This window comes from Salmo trutta, unplaced genomic scaffold (assembly GCF_901001165.1).
Source record: "Salmo trutta unplaced genomic scaffold, fSalTru1.1, whole genome shotgun sequence".
NCBI classification, from domain to species: domain Eukaryota; kingdom Metazoa; phylum Chordata; class Actinopteri; order Salmoniformes; family Salmonidae; genus Salmo; species Salmo trutta.
In genome coordinates this window covers 10,001-20,000 of record NW_021823518.1, presented here as the reverse complement: position 1 = coordinate 20,000, position 10,000 = coordinate 10,001, and the positions used below count along the sequence as shown (strand labels likewise).

Sequence of the window (10,000 nt, the reverse complement as noted above, 5' to 3'; positions counted from 1 at the left end):
AGCTTCCTGCCTTTTTAATAGGATCAAAGTTCCGTGTGTTGTCAGTTAGCATCTGCCTTGTATTTATAAGACAAATAATAATATTGTTGCTGAATGCAGCTTGTGTGTGCTTTGTGCTCCCTTACCCTGTTCAAATGATGAAAAGAAATAAAGTTTGTATTTTATCCAACTACCTGTGCTATAAAGTGATGGCTACAGTGTTTGTAATTTCTTCTACTTTTTCAGTGACACAAAGTTCAAGCTGCTTATCTAATTGGTGAAAATGCAATGTCTGTTTATCAGACTCACTTTGACTATATATGTTGTACCAAGAGATTGTTTATCGTTTACGGCCATACCAGCCTGGGTACGCCTGATCTCGTCTGATCTCGGAAGCTAAGCAGGGTCGGGCCTGGTTAGTACTTGGATGGGAGACCGCCTGGGAATACCAGGTGCTGTAAGCTTTTTGTCCACGAGGGTGTGCTCTTACACTATTTCATCAGCAACACTGCCTTGTAGTAAGCATTTAATGATGAATTGACTAAATGCAGCTTCCTGCCTTTTTAATAGGATCAAAGTTCCGTGTGTTGTCAGTTAGCATCTGCCTTGTATTTATAAGACAAATAATAATATTGTTGCTGAATGCAGCTTGTGTGTGCTTTGTGCTCCCTTACCCTGTTCAAATGATGAAAAGAAATAAAGTTTGTATTTTATCCAACTACCTGTGCTATAAAGTGATGGCTACAGTGTTTGTAATTTCTTCTACTTTTTCAGTGACACAAAGTTCAAGCTGCTTATCTAATTGGTGAAAATGCAATGTCTGTTTATCAGACTCACTTTGACTATATATGTTGTACCAAGAGATTGTTTATCGTTTACGGCCATACCAGCCTGGGTACGCCTGATCTCGTCTGATCTCGGAAGCTAAGCAGGGTCGGGCCTGGTTAGTACTTGGATGGGAGACCGCCTGGGAATACCAGGTGCTGTAAGCTTTTTGTCCACGAGGGTGTGCTCTTACACTATTTCATCAGCAACACTGCCTTGTAGTAAGCATTTAATGATGAATTGACTAAATGCAGCTTCCTGCCTTTTTAATAGGATCAAAGTTCCGTGTGTTGTCAGTTAGCATCTGCCTTGTATTTATAAGACAAATAATAATATTGTTGCTGAATGCAGCTTGTGTGTGCTTTGTGCTCCCTTACCCTGTTCAAATGATGAAAAGAAATAAAGTTTGTATTTTATCCAACTACCTGTGCTATAAAGTGATGGCTACAGTGTTTGTAATTTCTTCTACTTTTTCAGTGACACAAAGTTCAAGCTGCTTATCTAATTGGTGAAAATGCAATGTCTGTTTATCAGACTCACTTTGACTATATATGTTGTACCAAGAGATTGTTTATCGTTTACGGCCATACCAGCCTGGGTACGCCTGATCTCGTCTGATCTCGGAAGCTAAGCAGGGTCGGGCCTGGTTAGTACTTGGATGGGAGACCGCCTGGGAATACCAGGTGCTGTAAGCTTTTTGTCCACGAGGGTGTGCTCTTACACTATTTCATCAGCAACACTGCCTTGTAGTAAGCATTTAATGATGAATTGACTAAATGCAGCTTCCTGCCTTTTTAATAGGATCAAAGTTCCGTGTGTTGTCAGTTAGCATCTGCCTTGTATTTATAAGACAAATAATAATATTGTTGCTGAATGCAGCTTGTGTGTGCTTTGTGCTCCCTTACCCTGTTCAAATGATGAAAAGAAATAAAGTTTGTATTTTATCCAACTACCTGTGCTATAAAGTGATGGCTACAGTGTTTGTAATTTCTTCTACTTTTTCAGTGACACAAAGTTCAAGCTGCTTATCTAATTGGTGAAAATGCAATGTCTGTTTATCAGACTCACTTTGACTATATATGTTGTACCAAGAGATTGTTTATCGTTTACGGCCATACCAGCCTGGGTACGCCTGATCTCGTCTGATCTCGGAAGCTAAGCAGGGTCGGGCCTGGTTAGTACTTGGATGGGAGACCGCCTGGGAATACCAGGTGCTGTAAGCTTTTTGTCCACGAGGGTGTGCTCTTACACTATTTCATCAGCAACACTGCCTTGTAGTAAGCATTTAATGATGAATTGACTAAATGCAGCTTCCTGCCTTTTTAATAGGATCAAAGTTCCGTGTGTTGTCAGTTAGCATCTGCCTTGTATTTATAAGACAAATAATAATATTGTTGCTGAATGCAGCTTGTGTGTGCTTTGTGCTCCCTTACCCTGTTCAAATGATGAAAAGAAATAAAGTTTGTATTTTATCCAACTACCTGTGCTATAAAGTGATGGCTACAGTGTTTGTAATTTCTTCTACTTTTTCAGTGACACAAAGTTCAAGCTGCTTATCTAATTGGTGAAAATGCAATGTCTGTTTATCAGACTCACTTTGACTATATATGTTGTACCAAGAGATTGTTTATCGTTTACGGCCATACCAGCCTGGGTACGCCTGATCTCGTCTGATCTCGGAAGCTAAGCAGGGTCGGGCCTGGTTAGTACTTGGATGGGAGACCGCCTGGGAATACCAGGTGCTGTAAGCTTTTTGTCCACGAGGGTGTGCTCTTACACTATTTCATCAGCAACACTGCCTTGTAGTAAGCATTTAATGATGAATTGACTAAATGCAGCTTCCTGCCTTTTTAATAGGATCAAAGTTCCGTGTGTTGTCAGTTAGCATCTGCCTTGTATTTATAAGACAAATAATAATATTGTTGCTGAATGCAGCTTGTGTGTGCTTTGTGCTCCCTTACCCTGTTCAAATGATGAAAAGAAATAAAGTTTGTATTTTATCCAACTACCTGTGCTATAAAGTGATGGCTACAGTGTTTGTAATTTCTTCTACTTTTTCAGTGACACAAAGTTCAAGCTGCTTATCTAATTGGTGAAAATGCAATGTCTGTTTATCAGACTCACTTTGACTATATATGTTGTACCAAGAGATTGTTTATCGTTTACGGCCATACCAGCCTGGGTACGCCTGATCTCGTCTGATCTCGGAAGCTAAGCAGGGTCGGGCCTGGTTAGTACTTGGATGGGAGACCGCCTGGGAATACCAGGTGCTGTAAGCTTTTTGTCCACGAGGGTGTGCTCTTACACTATTTCATCAGCAACACTGCCTTGTAGTAAGCATTTAATGATGAATTGACTAAATGCAGCTTCCTGCCTTTTTAATAGGATCAAAGTTCCGTGTGTTGTCAGTTAGCATCTGCCTTGTATTTATAAGACAAATAATAATATTGTTGCTGAATGCAGCTTGTGTGTGCTTTGTGCTCCCTTACCCTGTTCAAATGATGAAAAGAAATAAAGTTTGTATTTTATCCAACTACCTGTGCTATAAAGTGATGGCTACAGTGTTTGTAATTTCTTCTACTTTTTCAGTGACACAAAGTTCAAGCTGCTTATCTAATTGGTGAAAATGCAATGTCTGTTTATCAGACTCACTTTGACTATATATGTTGTACCAAGAGATTGTTTATCGTTTACGGCCATACCAGCCTGGGTACGCCTGATCTCGTCTGATCTCGGAAGCTAAGCAGGGTCGGGCCTGGTTAGTACTTGGATGGGAGACCGCCTGGGAATACCAGGTGCTGTAAGCTTTTTGTCCACGAGGGTGTGCTCTTACACTATTTCATCAGCAACACTGCCTTGTAGTAAGCATTTAATGATGAATTGACTAAATGCAGCTTCCTGCCTTTTTAATAGGATCAAAGTTCCGTGTGTTGTCAGTTAGCATCTGCCTTGTATTTATAAGACAAATAATAATATTGTTGCTGAATGCAGCTTGTGTGTGCTTTGTGCTCCCTTACCCTGTTCAAATGATGAAAAGAAATAAAGTTTGTATTTTATCCAACTACCTGTGCTATAAAGTGATGGCTACAGTGTTTGTAATTTCTTCTACTTTTTCAGTGACACAAAGTTCAAGCTGCTTATCTAATTGGTGAAAATGCAATGTCTGTTTATCAGACTCACTTTGACTATATATGTTGTACCAAGAGATTGTTTATCGTTTACGGCCATACCAGCCTGGGTACGCCTGATCTCGTCTGATCTCGGAAGCTAAGCAGGGTCGGGCCTGGTTAGTACTTGGATGGGAGACCGCCTGGGAATACCAGGTGCTGTAAGCTTTTTGTCCACGAGGGTGTGCTCTTACACTATTTCATCAGCAACACTGCCTTGTAGTAAGCATTTAATGATGAATTGACTAAATGCAGCTTCCTGCCTTTTTAATAGGATCAAAGTTCCGTGTGTTGTCAGTTAGCATCTGCCTTGTATTTATAAGACAAATAATAATATTGTTGCTGAATGCAGCTTGTGTGTGCTTTGTGCTCCCTTACCCTGTTCAAATGATGAAAAGAAATAAAGTTTGTATTTTATCCAACTACCTGTGCTATAAAGTGATGGCTACAGTGTTTGTAATTTCTTCTACTTTTTCAGTGACACAAAGTTCAAGCTGCTTATCTAATTGGTGAAAATGCAATGTCTGTTTATCAGACTCACTTTGACTATATATGTTGTACCAAGAGATTGTTTATCGTTTACGGCCATACCAGCCTGGGTACGCCTGATCTCGTCTGATCTCGGAAGCTAAGCAGGGTCGGGCCTGGTTAGTACTTGGATGGGAGACCGCCTGGGAATACCAGGTGCTGTAAGCTTTTTGTCCACGAGGGTGTGCTCTTACACTATTTCATCAGCAACACTGCCTTGTAGTAAGCATTTAATGATGAATTGACTAAATGCAGCTTCCTGCCTTTTTAATAGGATCAAAGTTCCGTGTGTTGTCAGTTAGCATCTGCCTTGTATTTATAAGACAAATAATAATATTGTTGCTGAATGCAGCTTGTGTGTGCTTTGTGCTCCCTTACCCTGTTCAAATGATGAAAAGAAATAAAGTTTGTATTTTATCCAACTACCTGTGCTATAAAGTGATGGCTACAGTGTTTGTAATTTCTTCTACTTTTTCAGTGACACAAAGTTCAAGCTGCTTATCTAATTGGTGAAAATGCAATGTCTGTTTATCAGACTCACTTTGACTATATATGTTGTACCAAGAGATTGTTTATCGTTTACGGCCATACCAGCCTGGGTACGCCTGATCTCGTCTGATCTCGGAAGCTAAGCAGGGTCGGGCCTGGTTAGTACTTGGATGGGAGACCGCCTGGGAATACCAGGTGCTGTAAGCTTTTTGTCCACGAGGGTGTGCTCTTACACTATTTCATCAGCAACACTGCCTTGTAGTAAGCATTTAATGATGAATTGACTAAATGCAGCTTCCTGCCTTTTTAATAGGATCAAAGTTCCGTGTGTTGTCAGTTAGCATCTGCCTTGTATTTATAAGACAAATAATAATATTGTTGCTGAATGCAGCTTGTGTGTGCTTTGTGCTCCCTTACCCTGTTCAAATGATGAAAAGAAATAAAGTTTGTATTTTATCCAACTACCTGTGCTATAAAGTGATGGCTACAGTGTTTGTAATTTCTTCTACTTTTTCAGTGACACAAAGTTCAAGCTGCTTATCTAATTGGTGAAAATGCAATGTCTGTTTATCAGACTCACTTTGACTATATATGTTGTACCAAGAGATTGTTTATCGTTTACGGCCATACCAGCCTGGGTACGCCTGATCTCGTCTGATCTCGGAAGCTAAGCAGGGTCGGGCCTGGTTAGTACTTGGATGGGAGACCGCCTGGGAATACCAGGTGCTGTAAGCTTTTTGTCCACGAGGGTGTGCTCTTACACTATTTCATCAGCAACACTGCCTTGTAGTAAGCATTTAATGATGAATTGACTAAATGCAGCTTCCTGCCTTTTTAATAGGATCAAAGTTCCGTGTGTTGTCAGTTAGCATCTGCCTTGTATTTATAAGACAAATAATAATATTGTTGCTGAATGCAGCTTGTGTGTGCTTTGTGCTCCCTTACCCTGTTCAAATGATGAAAAGAAATAAAGTTTGTATTTTATCCAACTACCTGTGCTATAAAGTGATGGCTACAGTGTTTGTAATTTCTTCTACTTTTTCAGTGACACAAAGTTCAAGCTGCTTATCTAATTGGTGAAAATGCAATGTCTGTTTATCAGACTCACTTTGACTATATATGTTGTACCAAGAGATTGTTTATCGTTTACGGCCATACCAGCCTGGGTACGCCTGATCTCGTCTGATCTCGGAAGCTAAGCAGGGTCGGGCCTGGTTAGTACTTGGATGGGAGACCGCCTGGGAATACCAGGTGCTGTAAGCTTTTTGTCCACGAGGGTGTGCTCTTACACTATTTCATCAGCAACACTGCCTTGTAGTAAGCATTTAATGATGAATTGACTAAATGCAGCTTCCTGCCTTTTTAATAGGATCAAAGTTCCGTGTGTTGTCAGTTAGCATCTGCCTTGTATTTATAAGACAAATAATAATATTGTTGCTGAATGCAGCTTGTGTGTGCTTTGTGCTCCCTTACCCTGTTCAAATGATGAAAAGAAATAAAGTTTGTATTTTATCCAACTACCTGTGCTATAAAGTGATGGCTACAGTGTTTGTAATTTCTTCTACTTTTTCAGTGACACAAAGTTCAAGCTGCTTATCTAATTGGTGAAAATGCAATGTCTGTTTATCAGACTCACTTTGACTATATATGTTGTACCAAGAGATTGTTTATCGTTTACGGCCATACCAGCCTGGGTACGCCTGATCTCGTCTGATCTCGGAAGCTAAGCAGGGTCGGGCCTGGTTAGTACTTGGATGGGAGACCGCCTGGGAATACCAGGTGCTGTAAGCTTTTTGTCCACGAGGGTGTGCTCTTACACTATTTCATCAGCAACACTGCCTTGTAGTAAGCATTTAATGATGAATTGACTAAATGCAGCTTCCTGCCTTTTTAATAGGATCAAAGTTCCGTGTGTTGTCAGTTAGCATCTGCCTTGTATTTATAAGACAAATAATAATATTGTTGCTGAATGCAGCTTGTGTGTGCTTTGTGCTCCCTTACCCTGTTCAAATGATGAAAAGAAATAAAGTTTGTATTTTATCCAACTACCTGTGCTATAAAGTGATGGCTACAGTGTTTGTAATTTCTTCTACTTTTTCAGTGACACAAAGTTCAAGCTGCTTATCTAATTGGTGAAAATGCAATGTCTGTTTATCAGACTCACTTTGACTATATATGTTGTACCAAGAGATTGTTTATCGTTTACGGCCATACCAGCCTGGGTACGCCTGATCTCGTCTGATCTCGGAAGCTAAGCAGGGTCGGGCCTGGTTAGTACTTGGATGGGAGACCGCCTGGGAATACCAGGTGCTGTAAGCTTTTTGTCCACGAGGGTGTGCTCTTACACTATTTCATCAGCAACACTGCCTTGTAGTAAGCATTTAATGATGAATTGACTAAATGCAGCTTCCTGCCTTTTTAATAGGATCAAAGTTCCGTGTGTTGTCAGTTAGCATCTGCCTTGTATTTATAAGACAAATAATAATATTGTTGCTGAATGCAGCTTGTGTGTGCTTTGTGCTCCCTTACCCTGTTCAAATGATGAAAAGAAATAAAGTTTGTATTTTATCCAACTACCTGTGCTATAAAGTGATGGCTACAGTGTTTGTAATTTCTTCTACTTTTTCAGTGACACAAAGTTCAAGCTGCTTATCTAATTGGTGAAAATGCAATGTCTGTTTATCAGACTCACTTTGACTATATATGTTCTACCAAGAGATTGTTTATCGTTTACGGCCATACCAGCCTGGGTACGCCTGATCTCGTCTGATCTCGGAAGCTAAGCAGGGTCGGGCCTGGTTAGTACTTGGATGGGAGACCGCCTGGGAATACCAGGTGCTGTAAGCTTTTTGTCCACGAGGGTGTGCTCTTACACTATTTCATCAGCAACACTGCCTTGTAGTAAGCATTTAATGATGAATTGACTAAATGCAGCTTCCTGCCTTTTTAATAGGATCAAAGTTCCGTGTGTTGTCAGTTAGCATCTGCCTTGTATTTATAAGACAAATAATAATATTGTTGCTGAATGCAGCTTGTGTGTGCTTTGTGCTCCCTTACCCTGTTCAAATGATGAAAAGAAATAAAGTTTGTATTTTATCCAACTACCTGTGCTATAAAGTGATGGCTACAGTGTTTGTAATTTCTTCTACTTTTTCAGTGACACAAAGTTCAAGCTGCTTATCTAATTGGTGAAAATGCAATGTCTGTTTATCAGACTCACTTTGACTATATATGTTGTACCAAGAGATTGTTTATCGTTTACGGCCATACCAGCCTGGGTACGCCTGATCTCGTCTGATCTCGGAAGCTAAGCAGGGTCGGGCCTGGTTAGTACTTGGATGGGAGACCGCCTGGGAATACCAGGTGCTGTAAGCTTTTTGTCCACGAGGGTGTGCTCTTACACTATTTCATCAGCAACACTGCCTTGTAGTAAGCATTTAATGATGAATTGACTAAATGCAGCTTCCTGCCTTTTTAATAGGATCAAAGTTCCGTGTGTTGTCAGTTAGCATCTGCCTTGTATTTATAAGACAAATAATAATATTGTTGCTGAATGCAGCTTGTGTGTGCTTTGTGCTCCCTTACCCTGTTCAAATGATGAAAAGAAATAAAGTTTGTATTTTATCCAACTACCTGTGCTATAAAGTGATGGCTACAGTGTTTGTAATTTCTTCTACTTTTTCAGTGACACAAAGTTCAAGCTGCTTATCTAATTGGTGAAAATGCAATGTCTGTTTATCAGACTCACTTTGACTATATATGTTGTACCAAGAGATTGTTTATCGTTTACGGCCATACCAGCCTGGGTACGCCTGATCTCGTCTGATCTCGGAAGCTAAGCAGGGTCGGGCCTGGTTAGTACTTGGATGGGAGACCGCCTGGGAATACCAGGTGCTGTAAGCTTTTTGTCCACGAGGGTGTGCTCTTACACTATTTCATCAGCAACACTGCCTTGTAGTAAGCATTTAATGATGAATTGACTAAATGCAGCTTCCTGCCTTTTTAATAGGATCAAAGTTCCGTGTGTTGTCAGTTAGCATCTGCCTTGTATTTATAAGACAAATAATAATATTGTTGCTGAATGCAGCTTGTGTGTGCTTTGTGCTCCCTTACCCTGTTCAAATGATGAAAAGAAATAAAGTTTGTATTTTATCCAACTACCTGTGCTATAAAGTGATGGCTACAGTGTTTGTAATTTCTTCTACTTTTTCAGTGACACAAAGTTCAAGCTGCTTATCTAATTGGTGAAAATGCAATGTCTGTTTATCAGACTCACTTTGACTATATATGTTGTACCAAGAGATTGTTTATCGTTTACGGCCATACCAGCCTGGGTACGCCTGATCTCGTCTGATCTCGGAAGCTAAGCAGGGTCGGGCCTGGTTAGTACTTGGATGGGAGACCGCCTGGGAATACCAGGTGCTGTAAGCTTTTTGTCCACGAGGGTGTGCTCTTACACTATTTCATCAGCAACACTGCCTTGTAGTAAGCATTTAATGATGAATTGACTAAATGCAGCTTCCTGCCTTTTTAATAGGATCAAAGTTCCGTGTGTTGTCAGTTAGCATCTGCCTTGTATTTATAAGACAAATAATAATATTGTTGCTGAATGCAGCTTGTGTGTGCTTTGTGCTCCCTTACCCTGTTCAAATGATGAAAAGAAATAAAGTTTGTATTTTATCCAACTACCTGTGCTATAAAGTGATGGCTACAGTGTTTGTAATTTCTTCTACTTTTTCAGTGACACAAAGTTCAAGCTGCTTATCTAATTGGTGAAAATGCAATGTCTGTTTATCAGACTCACTTTGACTATATATGTTGTACCAAGAGATTGTTTATCGTTTACGGCCATACCAGCCTGGGTACGCCTGATCTCGTCTGATCTCGGAAGCTAAGCAGGGTCGGGCCTGGTTAGTACTCGGATGGGAGACCGCCTGGGAATACCAGGTGCTGTAAGCTTTTTGTCCACGAGGGTGTGCTCTTACACTATTTCATCAGCAACACTGCCTTGT

At 40.4% G+C, this 10,000-nt stretch overlaps 19 non-coding genes across 19 annotated transcripts; all 19 read left to right on the top strand.

Moving 5' to 3' along the window:
• The first annotated feature begins 324 nt into the window (after window positions 1–324).
• LOC115191276 (5S ribosomal RNA) lies at window positions 325–443 on the top strand. Its single transcript, XR_003877615.1, has one exon. It is a non-coding gene; the product is annotated as a 5S ribosomal RNA (ribosomal RNA).
• A 409-nt stretch (window positions 444–852) lies between these two features.
• Window positions 853–971, top strand: LOC115191275 (5S ribosomal RNA). Its single transcript, XR_003877614.1, has one exon. It is a non-coding gene; the product is annotated as a 5S ribosomal RNA (ribosomal RNA).
• A 409-nt stretch (window positions 972–1,380) lies between these two features.
• Window positions 1,381–1,499, top strand: LOC115191274 (5S ribosomal RNA). The gene has a single exon (XR_003877613.1). It is a non-coding gene; the product is annotated as a 5S ribosomal RNA (ribosomal RNA).
• A 409-nt stretch (window positions 1,500–1,908) lies between these two features.
• On the top strand, window positions 1,909–2,027 carry LOC115191273 (5S ribosomal RNA). The gene has a single exon (XR_003877612.1). It is a non-coding gene; the product is annotated as a 5S ribosomal RNA (ribosomal RNA).
• Window positions 2,028–2,436: 409 nt separating this feature from the next.
• Window positions 2,437–2,555, top strand: LOC115191271 (5S ribosomal RNA). The gene has a single exon (XR_003877610.1). It is a non-coding gene; the product is annotated as a 5S ribosomal RNA (ribosomal RNA).
• A 409-nt stretch (window positions 2,556–2,964) lies between these two features.
• LOC115191270 (5S ribosomal RNA) lies at window positions 2,965–3,083 on the top strand. Its single transcript, XR_003877609.1, has one exon. It is a non-coding gene; the product is annotated as a 5S ribosomal RNA (ribosomal RNA).
• A 409-nt stretch (window positions 3,084–3,492) lies between these two features.
• LOC115191269 (5S ribosomal RNA) lies at window positions 3,493–3,611 on the top strand. The gene has a single exon (XR_003877608.1). It is a non-coding gene; the product is annotated as a 5S ribosomal RNA (ribosomal RNA).
• Window positions 3,612–4,020: 409 nt separating this feature from the next.
• Window positions 4,021–4,139, top strand: LOC115191268 (5S ribosomal RNA). The gene has a single exon (XR_003877607.1). It is a non-coding gene; the product is annotated as a 5S ribosomal RNA (ribosomal RNA).
• Window positions 4,140–4,548: 409 nt separating this feature from the next.
• Window positions 4,549–4,667, top strand: LOC115191267 (5S ribosomal RNA). Its single transcript, XR_003877606.1, has one exon. It is a non-coding gene; the product is annotated as a 5S ribosomal RNA (ribosomal RNA).
• Window positions 4,668–5,076: 409 nt separating this feature from the next.
• LOC115191266 (5S ribosomal RNA) lies at window positions 5,077–5,195 on the top strand. The gene has a single exon (XR_003877605.1). It is a non-coding gene; the product is annotated as a 5S ribosomal RNA (ribosomal RNA).
• Window positions 5,196–5,604: 409 nt separating this feature from the next.
• LOC115191265 (5S ribosomal RNA) lies at window positions 5,605–5,723 on the top strand. Its single transcript, XR_003877604.1, has one exon. It is a non-coding gene; the product is annotated as a 5S ribosomal RNA (ribosomal RNA).
• A 409-nt stretch (window positions 5,724–6,132) lies between these two features.
• LOC115191263 (5S ribosomal RNA) lies at window positions 6,133–6,251 on the top strand. The gene has a single exon (XR_003877603.1). It is a non-coding gene; the product is annotated as a 5S ribosomal RNA (ribosomal RNA).
• A 409-nt stretch (window positions 6,252–6,660) lies between these two features.
• LOC115191262 (5S ribosomal RNA) lies at window positions 6,661–6,779 on the top strand. Its single transcript, XR_003877602.1, has one exon. It is a non-coding gene; the product is annotated as a 5S ribosomal RNA (ribosomal RNA).
• Window positions 6,780–7,188: 409 nt separating this feature from the next.
• LOC115191261 (5S ribosomal RNA) lies at window positions 7,189–7,307 on the top strand. Its single transcript, XR_003877601.1, has one exon. It is a non-coding gene; the product is annotated as a 5S ribosomal RNA (ribosomal RNA).
• A 409-nt stretch (window positions 7,308–7,716) lies between these two features.
• On the top strand, window positions 7,717–7,835 carry LOC115191259 (5S ribosomal RNA). The gene has a single exon (XR_003877599.1). It is a non-coding gene; the product is annotated as a 5S ribosomal RNA (ribosomal RNA).
• A 409-nt stretch (window positions 7,836–8,244) lies between these two features.
• On the top strand, window positions 8,245–8,363 carry LOC115191258 (5S ribosomal RNA). The gene has a single exon (XR_003877598.1). It is a non-coding gene; the product is annotated as a 5S ribosomal RNA (ribosomal RNA).
• A 409-nt stretch (window positions 8,364–8,772) lies between these two features.
• Window positions 8,773–8,891, top strand: LOC115191257 (5S ribosomal RNA). The gene has a single exon (XR_003877597.1). It is a non-coding gene; the product is annotated as a 5S ribosomal RNA (ribosomal RNA).
• Window positions 8,892–9,300: 409 nt separating this feature from the next.
• LOC115191256 (5S ribosomal RNA) lies at window positions 9,301–9,419 on the top strand. Its single transcript, XR_003877596.1, has one exon. It is a non-coding gene; the product is annotated as a 5S ribosomal RNA (ribosomal RNA).
• A 409-nt stretch (window positions 9,420–9,828) lies between these two features.
• Window positions 9,829–9,947, top strand: LOC115191286 (5S ribosomal RNA). Its single transcript, XR_003877623.1, has one exon. It is a non-coding gene; the product is annotated as a 5S ribosomal RNA (ribosomal RNA).
• Window positions 9,948–10,000: the final 53 nt, after the last annotated feature.